This window comes from Hippichthys cyanospilos, chromosome 10 (assembly GCF_059441005.1).
Source record: "Hippichthys cyanospilos isolate Australia breed blue-spotted pipefish chromosome 10, RoL_Hcya_1.0, whole genome shotgun sequence".
NCBI classification, from domain to species: Eukaryota; Metazoa; Chordata; class Actinopteri; order Syngnathiformes; family Syngnathidae; genus Hippichthys; species Hippichthys cyanospilos.
Window position 1 is genome coordinate 3,036,564 of NC_142378.1, and position 18,632 is coordinate 3,055,195.

The 18,632-nt window shown below is 39.5% G+C and overlaps 1 protein-coding gene across 1 annotated transcript in view; it reads right to left on the reverse strand.

The window, feature by feature from the left end:
• sema6bb (sema domain, transmembrane domain (TM), and cytoplasmic domain, (semaphorin) 6Bb) overlaps nucleotides 1-16,112 on the reverse strand; it is a 157,776-nt gene extending 141,664 nt beyond the window's left edge. Inside the window, exon 1 of the mRNA XM_088426577.1 lies at nucleotides 15,685-16,112. The gene's annotated coding sequence lies outside the window, so the exon portion shown is untranslated. The remainder of the gene's footprint in view (nucleotides 1-15,684) is intronic.
• Between the last annotated feature and the right edge of the window lie 2,520 nt (nucleotides 16,113-18,632).

The following is an 18,632-nucleotide window of genomic DNA, read 5'->3' on the forward strand; positions in this document are numbered from 1 at the left end:
GAGGCTGCGCCTTATAATCTGGATCGATACTGAGATTAGGATTGGTAGATGGGGAATGAAGTGATAAAGTAAACTTTACCTGTTTCTTTTGCGTGTTTACAGTTGAACAAGGTTGGTCATATTGACATTGAGTAATTGTGCTATTGAGAGTTTAGAGTTATTATTTGGGTTATTATTGTTATTACTTTCAGAATCACTATATTGTAATTGAAAAAGTTTTAAAATATGTCCTTAATTGAGGGTGCGCCTTATAATCCGGTGCGCCTTATATATGGAAAAAGTTTTAAAGTATTTAATTAATTGAGGGTGCCCCTTATAATCCGGTGCGCCTTATATATGGAAAAAGTTTTGAAATATTTAATTAATTGAGGTTGCGTCTTATAATCCAGTGCACCTTATATATGGATCAATATTGAGATTAGGATTGGTAGATGGGGAATGAAGTGATAACGTAAGCTTTACATGTTTCTTTTGCGTGTTTACAGTTGAACAAGGTTGCTCATATTGACATTGAGTTATTGTGCTATTGAGTGTTTAGAGTTATTATTTGAGTTATTATTGTAATTACTTTGAGTGTTACTATATTGTGATTGAAAAAGTTTTAAAATATGTCATTACTTGAGGGTGCGCCTTATAATCCGGTGCGCCTTATATATGGAAAAAGTTCTAAAATATGTCATCAATTGAGGGTGCGCCTTATAATCCGGTGCGCCTTATAGTGCGGAAAATACGGTACATATACTGCTTTCTTCGAGCTGTATAGGGTATCCTCTCTTCCCCCTGTCCTTCACCCCTGACTTCATCTCATCATCCTCTCCTCCCTTCACACGGGACTTGACCTTTTCCCTCTTCATCTCGCCGCTAATCAACGGAGCTCGGATTGTTCTTGTGACCCGGACGTTCAACCTTAAGCTGGGCGCTCACGCTTTCATCTCACCTCTTTGCACACTCACCGGCTTCGTGGCCCAAATCCCCTTCTGTGCAGGATGTGTGAACGCGTGCACACACACACACACACACACACACACGCACACAAACCTTTGTACAGCTGTACTTGCGAGGACATCGATTGAGATAATGCATTTCCTAGTCCCGATTCTTAACAAACAATTGCCTAACCCAAATAAAACCTATACTCTAATAATCAGTTCTCAACCTTTTTTTCAATGATGCACCCCTCTGTTATCAAAAAGAAATAACTTAAATACTAATAAATTATTCTCCACTAAACATAACCAACATAAAATGTCAGACATGTTCTCAAAATGAAATGATATCATTATTTTTCCATGGAAAAATATTAAGCATAAAGCATCCTCTTTTGGGATTACAGTAGAGATCTGTTCACAGAAATAAGTCAGTAACTTCATTATTCATAAATAAACAAATTTAAAATCATTATAGATAAATGTTTGCCCACAGAAAAATATGTAATTTTTGGCATCATAGATGTGTTCACAAAAATAAATCATTAACACGACAGGTAACGAGAGGTGGCACACGACAAGTTGGGTTGAACCATTCCAGTATGGGAGAAAATCTGGCTTTTTAAAATAATGAAACTGAGATCCAATTTGTTTTATGAACTTAAATATTCCTGAAACATTTCATGAATTCATTAACAATATTTTTTAAAGGATTTTGGCATCATGTTTGATTGTTTAATCCTGTGGTTCCTTCAAGTACCCCCAATTGAGAACCGCTGCAGTCTAAAAGCAAGTCTTGACCCTCCAAAAGAGGTCTAAACAAGTGAAGACCGACCTCACTTCTCCAAAATGTCCTCACCATGTCTGCAAAAAACTCCAAGCGGTTCTCTCAAGCGTAGCCATGCGGAAACACACACACGGGGGCCATATTGCTTGCGCGATAAGAGGACATGGCGCTCAGCGGTTCTTAGGGAGGCAAAAAGAGGCCGCCCATTAATTGCCGCTTCTGAGTCCTTCATTTAGGCCAGTACGCTGAAGGACACACTTTGCCACTGAGGCTGAACGAGGATCCTCTCAAGACTCCATTTTGCAGTCCCCTAAAGACACCAGAGGCGGGCTCGCTGGGCAATCGGCCCAACCCGACCGCACCTTCTGGCCACGCCAGACGGGCCCACTGTCTTGGCCTCGCCATCCCCGCGTGAAGCCAGTCGCCAGGTTAAAAAGTCTTCTCGCTGTCCTGTGGGAAGCCGTTGGGCTTGAAAATTTTCCAGGGATTTTCAACGGGAAGTTAAATCATTTGGGGCCAGATTTTACGCTCGTTGCAACCCGTTGAGCGCCAGCCATTTTAGAGCTCTTGCGCTCATTTTTCAAGACCAGCAGAACCGTTGTATTCTGTAATTATTTACACAACAAATCTAGCAAATGAAAGAATAGACTTTCAACCATATACATACAAATATATAAAACTAGCCACCAGAGGGCAATCTTTCATCTTCCAGTAAACAAAGGGAGGTGGAAGAAGATGCTATCAACGTTTTGATTTTGAACTCCCATTTTACTTGGCACCCTCCGCTAGTAAACACAATCATGCATGTTACTGGTGTGTTGGCGCAGTATTCTAACAATCCAAGTGTGTCGGTGTTATGTTGAAAGTATGCTGTTGAAAGTGTTATGTTGCTGTAATGAGGCAGTTTGAAAAAAAAAAAGTATTAAAAAAAACAAAAATTGAAAAATCTTCCGTTTGCCATATTTCCATACAAATATCTGATGTTACAACCTGCAGGTTATGGTCTGAAGCATGACAAAAATCCATTTTCCGTTGATTTTTTTTTTTTTTGGTGGTGCAGCTTATAGCCCAAAACATACAGTAAATTAATTGATTAATAAATAAACCAACTCAAGAAAATAGGGGTTAGGGTCCCAGAAATACCCGCAAACTACCACCAAATCTGCAAAATATATTGATTTTGTTTGTTTGTTTGTCTTGATTCAAAATCAAAATAATCAGTCCACTTTCATGGAGGATGACAGAGAGCATTTGGACAATTTGAAATGGGGAAAAAAGTCATAGTACTGGAAATTAAAAATAACAATTACTTTGATAATTGATTAGTTGTCGAGTCAGTCATTGCAATATTAGGCTCGTTCCACACATGCAAAATGAAACAGAATGAAGACGGGCACACTTGAGTTGGGTATGGAAAAAAACGCTCAAAACCCGACCGGCCATTTCGCACGATCTGGATATTCTGGGGGAGTTCTGGCCTGACTGACTCCCTGCCGGGTCAGCGACCGCATCAAGATGTTAATTGGCATCAAAAAGCACAAAAGACGCAGTGGCCCGCCAGCGGCCCAAATCAAGCCCGACGAGGTTGTAGTCAGAACAACGGTTGCAAGGAAACAACCGTGTCGATGAGAAGGTTCTCATTTGGTTTTAAGAGCTTCTCTGTGGCCATAAAAGCCCAGGTCGGAGCCATTGCGCTCCCGCGCCCCCCCACGAGAAATGAATCAGCTATAAAACAGCAGTATAACGCGGGCTTAGCCCACACCAGGTGAGGCGGCGGTTTTTTTTTCGAATCCCGCTGCGCTCACGGGAGGGGGGATGATTCCGCTCTCGGCAACGTATCCCGGCGTCGTTAAATCGGCGCTATTAGTCATCTGGCCATCATAGCATCCTAGCGTGGGAAATAAAGCAGAGAAGATGCGCAAAATGCGATGCTAAGTGTTGCTATTTATACGTAGCGTGTCAAAGGGGTAAAATGAAAATAGTTGCGGCATCGCCGTTTAAAATGTTTTTACGCTTATGCTAGCTTGTCACTCTAAGCCCCCTTTCCATCAAACAGGATAATTCATAACTAGATGGACCAAGTGGGACACCATCCGCAAAACTCTTAGTCAAACATCTTCTGAAAGGATCAGAAAATGCCATGACTGGAACAGAGCAATTTTCTTTTCAAATTGAGAGCAAAATGTTTGGAACATGAAGCAAATTATTGCTTAACGCTTTCATTATTGGAGAAGGCAACTTCTAGAGTGTCAGTATATTTAGCATCACTCTATGTTGATATGGGTGCTGCCATTGAAGATTGACTTCCATTCTTAAGTTACACTTGCATGTAGGTAACAGTTGTGTTGAACGTGTGGAAACACTGCCATCTAATGGTTACAGTTATCACTACAGTGCTCAATTGGCTTATATTAGGTAAGCATTAGTCAAGGGTGTCAGCTCTTCTCCATAAAAAAAATATTTGATCAGAATTTTATGATTTATTATTGTTATTACTATAATAAAAGATGAGAATTCTCATCCATGGCACTGAATGAGCTAATAGTGTTTATAGCGACTTTTTTGCAAAATAATGGACCGTATTTTTTGGGCCTACAAGACGCACCACACTTATGGAAATTATGTTAGTTAGCAGAACAATTTGCGAGGTTTTTTTATTTATAGTGTCCACTTGATTGTGATTGGTCGATATTTGCTATTTTATGCAAAAGCTGTGATAATGGATCCATTAGTTCCGTCTCAAGTATTTTTCGTTTGACCTGACTGAAATTTCGCTGAATCTCTAGCTAGTTTTTGAATGCCTTCTAGAGCTTGTTGATGTTTTCTTTTATGAATATTACATAATTTATTGATAAATCTATTTACAGTACATGACTACGTGCAGTAAATAATACATTTAATAAAACAGACATCGCTACTTCTTGTGATCAGATTGCTTATATTTAAGCTCAGTGATTGGCGATTGAGATCAGCCCCTAAAATTCTTGATTGGTGTGAAGTTTATCATATAAATTGAGGAACAGTACAAGGGCCAATTAATTGTGTATACACTTATTTCTTTGTCGAAAATGCGGAATAGCCAATTATCACCTGTGCAAATATATGGCATGACTCCTTCTTGTGACGAATCACATTGTGCATGCTTAATTCATTCATTTGAATAAACTCATTGCAAGTAAAGCTCCGTGTGTCAGCGCCATGCCACATTTGGGAATTCCAGGGAGCCTTGTATGGGACGGGCCTCTCGCTTCCTGACTGTGGCCCCTCATTAGTCTCCTGTTTACAAGCCAAGGCTGCGCTGTCACAGGGGCTTCATGAATGTGAACACGAGGGCCCATGAGGGATAAAATAGCGCCTCTGATATGCGCACACATAAGCGAGGACAAATCCTCTATGGACGCAGGGAAAACCTGCTCATCCTGAGGAACTCGCTTCAAATGCCTTTAGAATTAGAACAACGTAGGGTTTTGTTTTGTTTTTTTGTTTTTTTTTCGGGGCTAAAACCAATATTGAACCGCTAAACGAATAGCGACTTCCGCGACGCCTAAAAAGCTGTAATTTTCATGACGCAAATAAACTTGAGACTTGAACATTGAGTGACGCATTCAACGTGACGCGGTTTTCTCAATTTCCCGAGGAGAGACATCTGTCGGTACTGCGGTAAACGGAACGCGACGATTCAGGTGGTCCATTTGGGGCCATGTTGCAATTGATCAACAAGGGGAGGTCTTGGTGACCTCTAGCCGTTTAGGCAACACCCCTGGAGTGGATGGAAAAAAAAAATCCTTGACCGAGTGGCCCCTGGAAGGCAACTGCGACTGGAGAATGAAATGTGGTATGTGCACGTGTGTGTGTGAGAAAGGCCTTGCAGGGTCACGCACATAAGTGTTTACCCTGCTGCTATGGCAACTCCATCAGGATAGCCTGGGGCAAATTACAACAAACAACACCGTGTGGGAGAGCATGTGAGTGACGAGGGCAAAATATTAGGTACGCCGGCGTCGTCTAATGAGGCCCGATGTAAGAGCTGTATAACGCTATTTATCATGTGCCCTCGCCGTTTGGCAAATTCCAGCTACAATTGTACTTTAAGTGTTTATAAATTAGTTAAATCTGTTACGAAACTTTAATAACACAAATATGAAATCAGTGTTCCCCGCTGAAATTAAATGGCGTTAATACGTCCTAAGAAAACGGGGGTATGTGAAGGTAACTCAGGGGGTATGTTAGATTATAATCGGGGTTCTGAAAGTATCAGCAAATTTAATTTCCTGTTTTTTAATGACATGGCAGGAAAACACATTTCTTTTCTAATTAACAGGCAATGAATTGGAACATGAAGCAACCTTGTGCTAAATTGTACTATAGTGCCTGCCTTTATTTTGTTAAGTTTTATACAGATGCAAATTGTCATTAGTGATACAATTTTCCAGCAGATAAGCGATAAATAAAAAAAGACTATATAATTCATTCTATCTTTTAGAGTTGCTAAATATAATGTGCCAAGATATTTATGTTCACTGTAAATGTAGTTCCACAGATCAGAGCACAGCAAAAACACATTTAAAAAAAAAATAATTTTAGAAAATATAGAATATTAATGCATAAATCATATCACATTTGTGTTGGTGTGTGCCTTTAAGGGGTGTGGCCTACAGAGTGACATCAGCCGCTATTTCTCCTCAGCTATTTGGGCTCATTCTGTAACATTTGAGGACGCCACAAGATGGCGCCACATCCCTTAAAGCGGTAAACGGACTAACACACTTGTATTACGCGAGGAGCTAGCTAGTTCGCGGAAGTTTTGTGGCAGGCGTTAAGTTGTGTCTGGGTTGTTAGTGGAAGTTGCATATGCAGCTGCATCCCATATTTCCGACGAATTTTTCAAAATCTAATCGATTGTAAGTCATTAAAATTTTAAATGTAATCTTGTAAGGTGAGTTTTATATATATATATATATATATATATATATATATATATATATATATATATATATATATATATATATACACACACACACATATACATATATATGTATACACATATACATATACATATATATATATATACACATATACATATATATATATATATACACATATACATATATATATATATATATATATATATATATATATATATATATATATATATATATATATATATATATACACACACACACACACACTAACAAGGCAAGTATAACTAGGTCGCAGGCTCGGCCGCTGTTTCAAATATTTTAATATTTATAAACCAAAAGATCAGAGCCAGCCGCCCTTGGACGAGCACAATAATAAACAGCCTGTTATAGGAAAAGCTCTCTGACAGCGTCAATCAAATGTGATTATTATCTTTGCGAGGCATTCCCAAATAGACCCCCGCCCCCGCCCCCTCCCCTGCGGCTGGCCTCGCCCTCAATCATCGGGTCCCTTCCTTTTCGCCTCCTCTCACTCCCAGCGCCACATGCTAAGTGGGAACATTGTTACGGTCAATTTGTCCCATTCAGAGTCCCGGTGGGCCGGGACCACACCGCCTGAGAGGCCCTGACATCAAGGCCCGAGGGGGGGCACACAGAAGAGTTGGGGGGGGGCGAACAGAGGGGAAGGACTAAAGGTGAGAAAAAGGAAGAGAGAATTCAACTACATCATGCCTTTTGAAGCTATTGCTCTTAATTTGTGTTTAACTTTTATTTATTTTATTGCCAATACATATTATCCTGGCTATCGAGGTTAGCATTTAGCATCGTGGTGTTCTAATCCATTAGGCGACTGGTATAACACACAAGGTGAAGCAACACATGTAGACAAATACTTGTAATGTTTATCCGCTGCAATGAATGTCCATAATAATAATATTACTTAATTATTTAAATTGGGGACATTTTTCAAACTTTGGAACTACGTTTGTAGTGCAATTTTAATTAGCAACCACGCAAGCTAGATGTGTGACATTTGTTTTTCTTTGCTGGAAGATTGTCATTAACTCAGTGCTTCTCAATTATATTTTGCAAAGCCACCTGTAGGACAGAGAAAAGCTCCCACGGCAACCGCCCACTCGCTGTGTCAACTATAAATAAAAAAAAGAAATAAGTATAGTTATATCTAGTTAGTTTAAAACTGAAAAAAAAAACATGCATCAATAGGCCTAAAATAAGGGGCATCACCTGACCCCCCCCCCTTGCTATTTGAGGAATGCATTAAATAGACATCTTTTGCAACGGAATCACAACAAAGCAATAACTATCTTCATGTTCCAATTAATTTGCGCTTAATTTAAAAATGTACAGTTCCTGTTAGTGTGTCGAAAGGCCTTAAAAAAATCTAAAAAAATTGGAAATTGGCATTTCCAATTTTAAACATCAAACGTTTCTTTCGCCGCTTCGCTACGGCGGCTGCGAGGGACAAACCAACAGCTTGAAGTACTTTGCTACGAATTTGGAGAACTGTGAGCGAATCTTTTTTTTTTTCTTTTTCGCATCCCCTAAGTGATGTTATAGGACGCTCTCCAATTGCTTGACAGGCGGCGTGAGAACAGGCGCCAAGGAAGACTTTACAAAGCCTGTTTTAATAAGCAACATGGGTCCAGTGTAATGACGGAACGTGTGAAGGGAGAAACGGTGTGTGTGTGTGTGTGTGTGTGTGTGTGTGTGTGGGGGGGGGGGGGGGGGGGGGGTTGACAAAGAAAGAAGCTGAGCTGACAGTTCACTGTGCAGCTCAGCAGACTTCACAAGCCAACCTTGTCAATCTGACTTAGGTGCACCTCTTCATCCATTAAAACCAATCCATCGTATCAATAGGGGGCGGGGCTAGACCACTTTCATGCCTTGAGTCTTAGCTTTGCATCTTAAAGACTTATGAGCGCTTGCGCGATAATGGCATGTGTATTTTTTTTTTTGCTTCAATTACATTAAAACTTAAGTTACAAGCAAAAAAAAAATGGTGGTAAAATAAAATAAAAATGCACCGGTTGGCAAAGCATAAGATTCAGCGATGAATCTAGCCTGAGTCGATTAATCGTTAGGAGACCTAAACTGTCTCTGTGCAGAATTGCAGTTTTGACGGGGAATTTTCAGATTTCTTTATTAGTCTACGAAAGCTGACTGGTTAGCATTGTGATGAAATACTAAAAAGTCATTTGAAAAGATCTACTTTTATTTTGGAAAACGATGAACATTTTTGCCGATGTTCCGTCGCCGATAAAACCAGACACCAAATGAAAGAAGTGGTCATGCGTTTTCTTCGCTTTCATTTTTAGGGGGTATGATTCAAAAAGTTTTTTAATCCAATTCATCCATTAATCTTTTTTTCATGTTTTTTCTTTTAAATCAGGGGATATGAAACAAAACATTCTCAATTAATTGACAAAATAACAGACTAATTTGGAAAACAATGATTGACTTTTTAAATTTTCTAACATTAGGGACCAAACCAGCGCCCAAATCATTTAAGAAAGTGTTTTTGCATTGTAATATGAAAAAATAAGTTTATTTGATAAAGTTTATTTTAATCCGATTAATTGAGTAAATAATCAGCAGATGAATCGATTTTTAAAACAATCATTAGTTGCAGCCCACCTTGTAGTGACTGTCATGCATTTATGAGCTCGAGAAAAACATGCATAGAAGACTCTAACTTCTGCTAACAACCCAGGCTAAACTCCTTTATAGGAAATTGAGCTCAATCACTCCAATTACTACTTTGGCACCATCGTCGTACATTACTAGTGTCCCAATACTTTTGACCTTGACCCAAACCCTGCAAAAACAGAGTATCATCAAGTTTCTGTCGGCAATATATTCATAGTGAATGTTTCCTCTAATGGCTCGTTTTGGAGGGAGAAAAAGCTAGGCCTATTTTCTTGACTTACTCCTAGCGTTACGGCCATTTTCTTTTGCATTTCATTTGCCTTATTTCAAGTGAACGCTGCAAAAAATGCTGACAGAAGGGCCTGGGGATTAGCCACAGTAAAAGCGGATACTCATTCTGGACGGACAGCTTTGGAATCCTAAAAGTCTTTTTTTTTTTTTTTTTTGTCTTTTACGAGGCGGAAAAATGCAAAGACAACCAAAACTCCCGATGAGACTTTACATGCGAAGAGAAATGCGTATTCTGTAACGGGCCAAAAATATGAAATGTTTGGGGGATGTAAAGCTGCAAAGTGGACTAATATGCGGTAGCGGCGAGGAGAATTCAATCAATAAAGGCACTCGAGGGAGGTTGTTTAAGTCGGACGGCATTTCCAAGAACATGGATCCACGCCGTAAGTACGCTGCGGCGTTCGCCCGGGACGCAACGCTTGTTGAACTACACGGGTGGCGAAAGTGAGCGGCCCCGTGCCAAAGCACCTGTTTACATGTCGGCTACATTCGTTGCCACATTTGTTTGGCAGCGAAAGGTGGGGGTGACTGCTGGCGTCCCCAAAACACAGAGCTCATTGTAACATTTGAGTCCATTGGCTTTGCGGGACGCACGTGTCTCCTTCCTGAAAGTTAAAAAAAAAAAAAACACTTGAATATTCTTCTATTCACTCCATCTACTCCATAATTTTGTATGTAAGTCTATTTGAGAAATTTCAGCTCCCTAGTGACCTGAGCAGACGGAAAAAAAGACTGTGCAAAGCTATTATCTGGGCAAAAAAAAAAAATCACCTCTATTATAAAAGAATTTTGTCAACCAAATACCTACATTGATAGCTCATCATAATAAATTTGATTATGCAGATATTTCAGGAAGTTTTTAAGTGGCGAAACAATACGGAGAAACACTTAGAAGGTGTTTCCAAACTTTTGACTGGTCCACTATATCTTGATATAGATTTTCCTTCCCCTTAAAAGTATATGAAATGAATGGCGACTTCCTTCTAACGTTCTCCAACCCAGAGAGTTTATGCTTAATCCAACTGTCACATTTGCTGAACATTTGAATCGATTAGTCATGCCTGGAGAGTAAGGCACAAGGATGATGTAATAAAACGGCATTAATGTCGCAGCAGCGCTAAGCCAAAACCCCCAAACGTCAAAACACAGCTATAAACGGTGATCCCGAACAAAAAAAAAAAAAATCTGAATAATGCTTTATACCTTTTTCTTCATATTAAAATATTTAAGATATTGGTGTTATTGTCCTAGATTAATATATATATATAGTTATTCTTTTTTATGTTTGTTTGAATAAGGATTGAGATTTCTATTTTTTTATTATTTCATACATTTAAAGCTATTTTTTTCATATTCAGAATAAGCCGTAACCTATATAAACCCTTTAAAAGTAAACAGTTGCTTAAAGTTGATTTAAATGGCTTTGTTCTGTTGTTAAATCATTCAATGCCAGGGACGTATTTTCACGTTTTTTTTTAAGAGTCTGGACATTAAATCCCACATACATTATTATTACCTGTAAATCCATACTTAATAAGTACATTAAAGACATTAATTTCCAGATGCTTAAGTATTCTAACTTAAGTATTCTATCAAAACTGAAGTATATGTGATTGAAAAAAACGTGAAAATATGTCCCTGGGATTGAATGTTAATGAGAAAATTTATACAATTTTAAGTATATTAATACAATTGTCATATATTGTATAATGATCTCACGTATAGTCCCCACAGCTACTGGGGGGAATGTAAAAATGTTTCTCTTTCCTGGGGGGTTGCAAGAAATGAATCGAGAAGCCACACAATCATAATTGTGCATAATGTCCCTTCAAGGGGCGTGGCCTAGTTTGGGATGCCAAACTATGATCGTCAGCTAGTTTAACGCTAAAAAATATGGAGAAACTCAATAGACAGACTAGCAAAGATGTTACGTTGGCCTTCAAACGACTGCTAACGTAGCGCCAACTCCAAATGAAGAATTCCCTTCAAAATCCCAGCGATAGCGCAGGTTTACTATCCGCACACTGCAACAATCGACCAAGACGGCCAGGATGTCTCAGGGGAGCGCATGGAGGGAGACGTGTTGCGGAGCTCCTCAAATTAGCTAACTTTACAATGAAGCGCCGGGCACCGCTTGGCCCGGATTATCCAAGCTCCGCTGAGCACTTTGTTAGGATCGGGCTGGAGAAGCACAGAAGCGAAATCCCGGCAAAAAAACTGTAATAAGCGCAGGGACCTCGGAAGTGTCCAACCTGGTCACAGCCCCCTTGTTAACACACTTAGATGAAAACAGGCTTTTGAAATGAAAATGTCTTGCAATTGTTCAGTCATTTCTTACGGCAGTAGGAGAGCATCCTACGGGGTTTTGGATTATTAATGTAATTCCTGCGGAAATAAAAAAAAATAAACATCCATTTGCAGGGTTCTGAGAAGAAATTAAACCTTGACAGAAGCCTTCAGTTGGATGTGTTTATACTGAGGCAGGGTTCAAAATCTGTTCCGTCAAGCACATGTCTTTTATATTTGTTTCTATGCTAGTCTGTCAAAATATTGAATGTAAAAAGGGCATTGTTGATTGGAGGAGTTCAAACGCCACGGCGGGGTTTCTTCTGCAGCGTTTGTTGCTTTTAAAAAAATTAAAACCCGTAAGGAGATCAGAGATCCGAGCAGGCGGGTATTTTCCTCTGTTGTCTATTCATTCGTCCCTCTGATAAAATGTCTCTTGCAATTAAGTGGTGGCGTGAAAGACACGCGACAAAGTAATAGCGGTATGCTATTACTTGGCAGTACGGCGCTACCTTGAGTTAAGAGTTTGTTTCTTTTCATCGCCAGGTTCGTGACTCCGTTTATTAATTTATGTATGCAGCAAAATATATTCATAATGGCAGACGAACATCATATCCTTTTTTTAAATTAAGTGGAACTTCCGTCCCAAACAGTGTGCCACCAGAAAAAGAAAAAGCCAAATCCATATCATTAATCAGAATAATATCTATTTACCAATGCAGTAGTCCATCTAGCTATCTATCTATCTAGCTAATTACCTCGCTAATTGGCTATCTATTTTGCCGCATATCTAGCAAATGAGCTAGCGCATAATCTAGATGGATAGCTTTCCCTCTAGCAAATGAGCTAGTACATTAGCTAGATAGATTGCTCATTATATAGATGTACAGGTAGCTAGCTCATCAGAAGTACGGTAGCAAGCTATCTACCTAGATAATTAGCTAGATAGCTAATTAACTATAGCTAATATAACTATAGCTAATATAACCGTGGCTCTCCGTGAGACTACCCCCAAATGGATGTGGAGGGATAACATACCGTATAAGGTTGAATAATTTAAGTAAATTCATGTACGTACTGCAGTAATATTTGCTTTAAATATGTATAATGCGAAGACTTTTCACATTTTAAAAAAATGCAGGTACCCACGTAAAACGTGCATGAAAATTCCGTTGGAGGGAACACTGAGTATATACTGTATATCGTACATACATGCACATATACATATATATACACAGACATATATAAATATATATGATAAAAATGTCACTTATTTATGTAAATTTTGAATATTGCAATAATATTGACATTGCAAAACGCAACACCCATATCTCATGTAATGCTAACCTATAAGATATCAGTCCATCTAGCTCACTTGCTATTTAGCTAGCTAGCTATCTGTCCTCATGCCAACTTGCTAGCTATCTGTCCATCTCGATAGCTATCTAGCTATTTGACATTCATTTGGGTGGCAGACCAAAGGAGGAAAAGAAAAGGCATGAATTGAGAAAAAAAAAAAAGACTTAAAGACTCTTGTCCAGCCAAGACTGATTGACGCATTCCGTGCAACAGAATGGCCGTTTTTAGGTGGTGTCATTCCCTTGGCTGAGTTTACTTCTTTGCTCTCTCTCTCACACTCGGGCTCCAAAGCCCTTTGGGGGCTCCACTTACTCCTCTTGTCTCCCTTTCCAGTCCACAAACCTCGGGGATGGACAAAAGGCAAATGGATGAAAAGCCATTTGAATTTGAAACAGGGGAGCCACTATAAAAAGAAAGCTAGCGTGCAGCTGGCCAATGAGGAAAGTTAAAGAGAAGAGGAGCTAGTTTACAGTGGCTCTCGGGGAAAAGCCCCCTGGAAGTACAGTAATGAAATAATGAACGCAGAAAAGATGAACACGAATAACTGGCACAAATTGCAGTAATCGATTTAAAGTTTGTTGTTGCCGCATGCTTTGAATGGGTGGAAATAGCACCACCTGGTGGACAAATCGAAATTCCAACGTAATAAATTGCATTAGAGTTATATTACATATAGGATGATCAAAAAGAATTTTCAATGGGACGTTGAAATTTGGTTATTGCTTGTGTAACTTTGCATTTTTTTCCTCCTTTAAAGGAACACTAAAAAGGCGAGGGAGATGACAGCTCTGAAAAAATAAAATGAATGGCGCGCCATCTTTCTGGAATCTCTTAAGGATGAAATATTACACTTTGTAAGACACTTTAATGCAAAAGCATACATCCTGGGCCCTATTTGTCAAAATTATTGATATATTTGTATGGGTAAAGTATTGCAGGGGACCTCTGTTTTTTCAGGTGCAATTTCTGTTGATGGGGGTATTTGAAGACACTTCAAGGGGGTACAATGAGTTTCCAATATGGTTTCTGCAGGTATCAACAAAGTAATTTAATGCTTTTCCTTGCAGTGAAAGGAACTACATATTTTCAAATTGAGAGTAAATTAAATGCAGCATGATGCAACTTATTATTAAATTGTGTTCTGGGTGCTCCTTTTCAAAAGATAGTATGTCTTTATTTTTAAGTTTATAAGACTACAAGCCACATCAACAAAAATTGAACTGAAAATCTGTTTTTGTCATGTATAGGCTGGAGCAAACTATAAACTGCAGCTTGCAACATTAGAAATGCATATTTAAAACTTTTTTTCCCCAAAACTTCCTGGTTACATCAACACCGCACCTTCACGGCTGAATGTGTGCATATCTTAAAAAAAAAAGAGAGAGAATACTGCACCAACACAACAGTAACACCCCAGGTTGTATTTACTAGTATAGAGTGTCCCCTGATGGCGAGTTAAATAACAGTTCAAAATCAAAATCAACACTTTCAGTCTTCTTCTGTTGCTTACTGGGGGACTGCCCCCTGGTGGCTAGTGAAAAAAATGCAGAGAAGCTGCACTCAAAATTGCTTTATGCTGGTTTGGCCTCACTGGCATGAAATCATTGAGAAAAGATTGAGAACAACTGCTCTATAAAGTGCTAAAAAAATAAATAAAAAGATTCAACAAATGTGTGTTACAATATCCATACAAATTTCAGTATTTTATTTATCGTAACTCCTCTGAGATTATTTGACACGCTAAACAGATCTAACATCTTCCTGTCTATCCATTTGTGTCCACTCTTGTGTCCATTTTGTCTCAGCGGGACACCAAAGTTAAATGCTTCCCACCCAAACACGAGACCTCACCGGAAAGGCCGGGTCGTCCTCAAGTAAGGACACTAGAATTTTGTCACACAAATCCAAATATATCAACCAAAATCCAGTGCCCTCTACAGTGGACACAAATGAATGAGAGGCTGGCACAAAACACCCAAGCGGCCAATGGGCATCGAAAACCAGCAAACACAACAAAACATTTGACACATCGCTCAAATACATCTGGACTACGATTTTTTTTCAAGTTTCCCCCGCATTAATTTGAACAGTTTATAATGAGCATATTGCATAATACATGGGGCGAAAGGGCAAGCACTGCAGGTTAAATCCCAGGCGTCTCAATTAAAAAAAAAAAAAAAACTGGCTGGCTGTGGGTGGTTTTAATTTTAATCAGCGCTACCGCGACAATTGCATGAATAAATCACAGCTTTTATGTGTTTTGTAAGGAGTCCGGCGAGAGAATCTGGACTCGTTTAGTGCGTGGCTGCGAGCTACGCAGTAAGAAATTGAGGAGGGAAAAAAAATAAGCAGAAGGATGCAGGACAGTAATGATATTGCACATTAGGAGGGTTAAATCAACATAAATAATCAGAACAAAACGTGGAGCGCGGCAGTTGCTCTCACTTACCTTGATTAGCCCGAAGTGATAGAAAACGTTCGGAGTTGTTCCGAGGATGTGTTCCGCTTTATTGGAGGGAAAAATCCGCGTGATCGCCAAGGGAGTTCGGTCCAAACAACTCCTCCCCGTCGCACCTGTCTATGCCGAGCCGGGAGTGCGTTAGCCGGCCTGACAACCACCGGGGGGTGTTGGAGAGAGGGGGGGCTGTGAGCGTTTGCGTCCCAGACTTCAGCACCACCTGTCCCCCGGTCCAAAACACAGCCCACAAAAGAGTCTATGTCACGCGGCGGCACATGGCCACACATGCGGGGAAGGTGGGAGGGAGTCACCCCGACTTTGGGAGTCCAAATTGTATCCGCTCGTTCGGTTCTCCGGTCCGGTTCGATGCTCTCCGCAGTTGAGTTGCACTCTCTCCGGGGCAGAGTGAACGCAGCCGCCCCTCGTCGGATCATTCAAATGAGCTCCGGTCTTTTTTCCCCTCCCTTCCCGAGACGGGCCGGGCCAGCTGGGTTTGTTCGGAGGAGGTGGGAGGACCTCGGAGAGAATCTTGAGGCTGACGCTTGCTCCAATCTCCTTCTCTCTCTTTCTCTCTCTCTCTCTCTCGCCGGAACCGCTGGAGACTGGTAATGGAGACCCGGAGGTGCCAAAACCTGAAGTAGAATCATGCGCGCACTGGAACGGAATATATTAATTACTAATTAAGCGTATGTGCTAATTCTGTAAATTAATCTACTTGGGTAAATGGATCATAACCAATCACGACTCACCTGTTGACGGAGTTTTGTCACGTGACATTCGCAATGTGATGTCACTTTCAGTCGACAGAAAGTGGCAAAATGGCCGCCCCCTGAGATGGATTTTTGTTTTGTTTTTAAAAAGACGTATCATGGTGCTAAATTCACATTCCGCACACGTAATATTAATCAGAATATTGTGTTTGGACTTGCGGTGCCACGCAGAACATATTATTGTCAAGAAAAGTTTGAGGTTGATGTCATTTTTTTAAGGATGAAAGCGCTGCATCGCTAATGCTATTCGTTAGCACGTCAGTGGTGTTTTACATTATCCTGAGCATTAAGCTAAGCAACATTCGCTATGTGATGTCACTTTCAGTCGACAGAAAGTGACAAAATGGCCCCCCCTCAGATGGATTATTGTTTATTTTTGTAAAGATTTATTATTGTGCTAAAATCACATTCCACAAATGCAATATTAATCACTATATTGTGTTTAAACTTGTCGTGCCAAATAACATATTATCGTCACGAGAATTTTGAGGTTGACTTCCCTTGCTGATGCTATTCAGTAGCACGTCAATAGTGTTTTGCATAGTTGTGAGCATTAAGCTAAAAAGACTCCGAGGTTGTTTTAAACGCACAATGTTTAATTCCCTTTGTTTGACGTTTGGTTTGACAATAAACTTCAACTTGAAGCCTTTTCTTAAATAATTCTTCCCCATCAGCCAAATTGTTGCTTCACAATGGCCATGTTTGCTGTTTAATATTTCAGGAATAAAAAAAGTAAATATTTAGTCAAATGTGGAAAAACATAAACAGACTGTTATGATGATTCATAATGCAGGCTGTGAATTTATGATTAACACCATGGGAACACAACATGTCCTACTTTTCCCTATCAACTGCTGCAGTTACACAAGGCGTGCGAGAACAGAAACACATTTGTGAACAAAATGAGCAACGGAATTCGGGCTGCTATCTCATATTTTTTGCTTATGTATATAAGATAACAAAAAAGTAAATAAGAAATGGGAGCCACTACTATTTGTATTCATATCTTTTTGATCGAATCGTGGTGCCTTCATGCACAAGTTCACTTCTGCAATTTTTGCCACTTATTTTGCTTCGATTTCATGGATGTTGTGCTACCAAAGGGGGCTGTAGTATAATATAATGTTAATTGTCTGTCTACATGTGTTGCTCCACCGTTGTCGTTTAAATATTTGTTGCTTAAGGGGTTATGAAACTGCAAGATTAATGCTAGCCTATCTGTCGCATTTTCCATTATGTGTTAGCAATGAGCTGAGATTCTGGTTGTTTTACTTAAATATAAGGTGTAATTCTCTTTTTTGTATTTACATTGTAAATTAAAGCCAAACCTGAAAAGGCAAGACTGAAAATCATAGTTTACCTATTTCGGATTTTATTATTATTTGATTGTTATTTTATGTTCCCTTATAGTAATTATAATCATTTGTAGGAAAATAATTTCATAAGCAATAGTTTGAAGTTTTATTAAGATTTTTTTTTCTAAATTGTAATCCAGGCCATAGCATAAATAACTCGCATGCCCGAGGTGAGCCGGCATAAAATGAGTTCAGTCCCCCCCCCCCTCCAAGAATTGGCTAAGCGCCAAAGATACTTTAAAGCTTCGACTCATGAATAATTTGCCGCTATAATAATGACAACCGCGGGCTTGACGACTCGTGTGATTAACACGTTCAAATGTGATTTCATCCTACCGGTTAATCCGCTGCAGTAAACCAAATACGGCCTTTCTCAAACAATCTCATCCACAGCCGCAAATATGCACAAATACCCGTCGCTAATGTCTTTTAGTTACTTGGGACTAATTCGGTGAAGCGCGAAAGTTTTAAACAGCTTTGAAACATTTATTTTGGGGTTCATTTTCTCGCTATTTAACGCGCCATTTTATTGCGGGTCGTATATTGACCTATTTCACTCGGAAGTGTGAGGCGGACATGCTAACCGCTGCCTTGTATTCAACATTGGCGGGTTTTTGTTTTGAAATATTTGTAAGGTTTTTAAACGCAAATAAAAATACTACAAACATTCAAAAACAAGAGAACGGGATGGCGTACTGATGTTCGTTTGCAGTTAAATAAGTCTTTTTTTCTTACAAATTGTAAATTGATCATTCCCAAATATATAAAATCTAAAAATAAACTGTTGCTAAAAATATAGTGTTGCTTTCTGTAA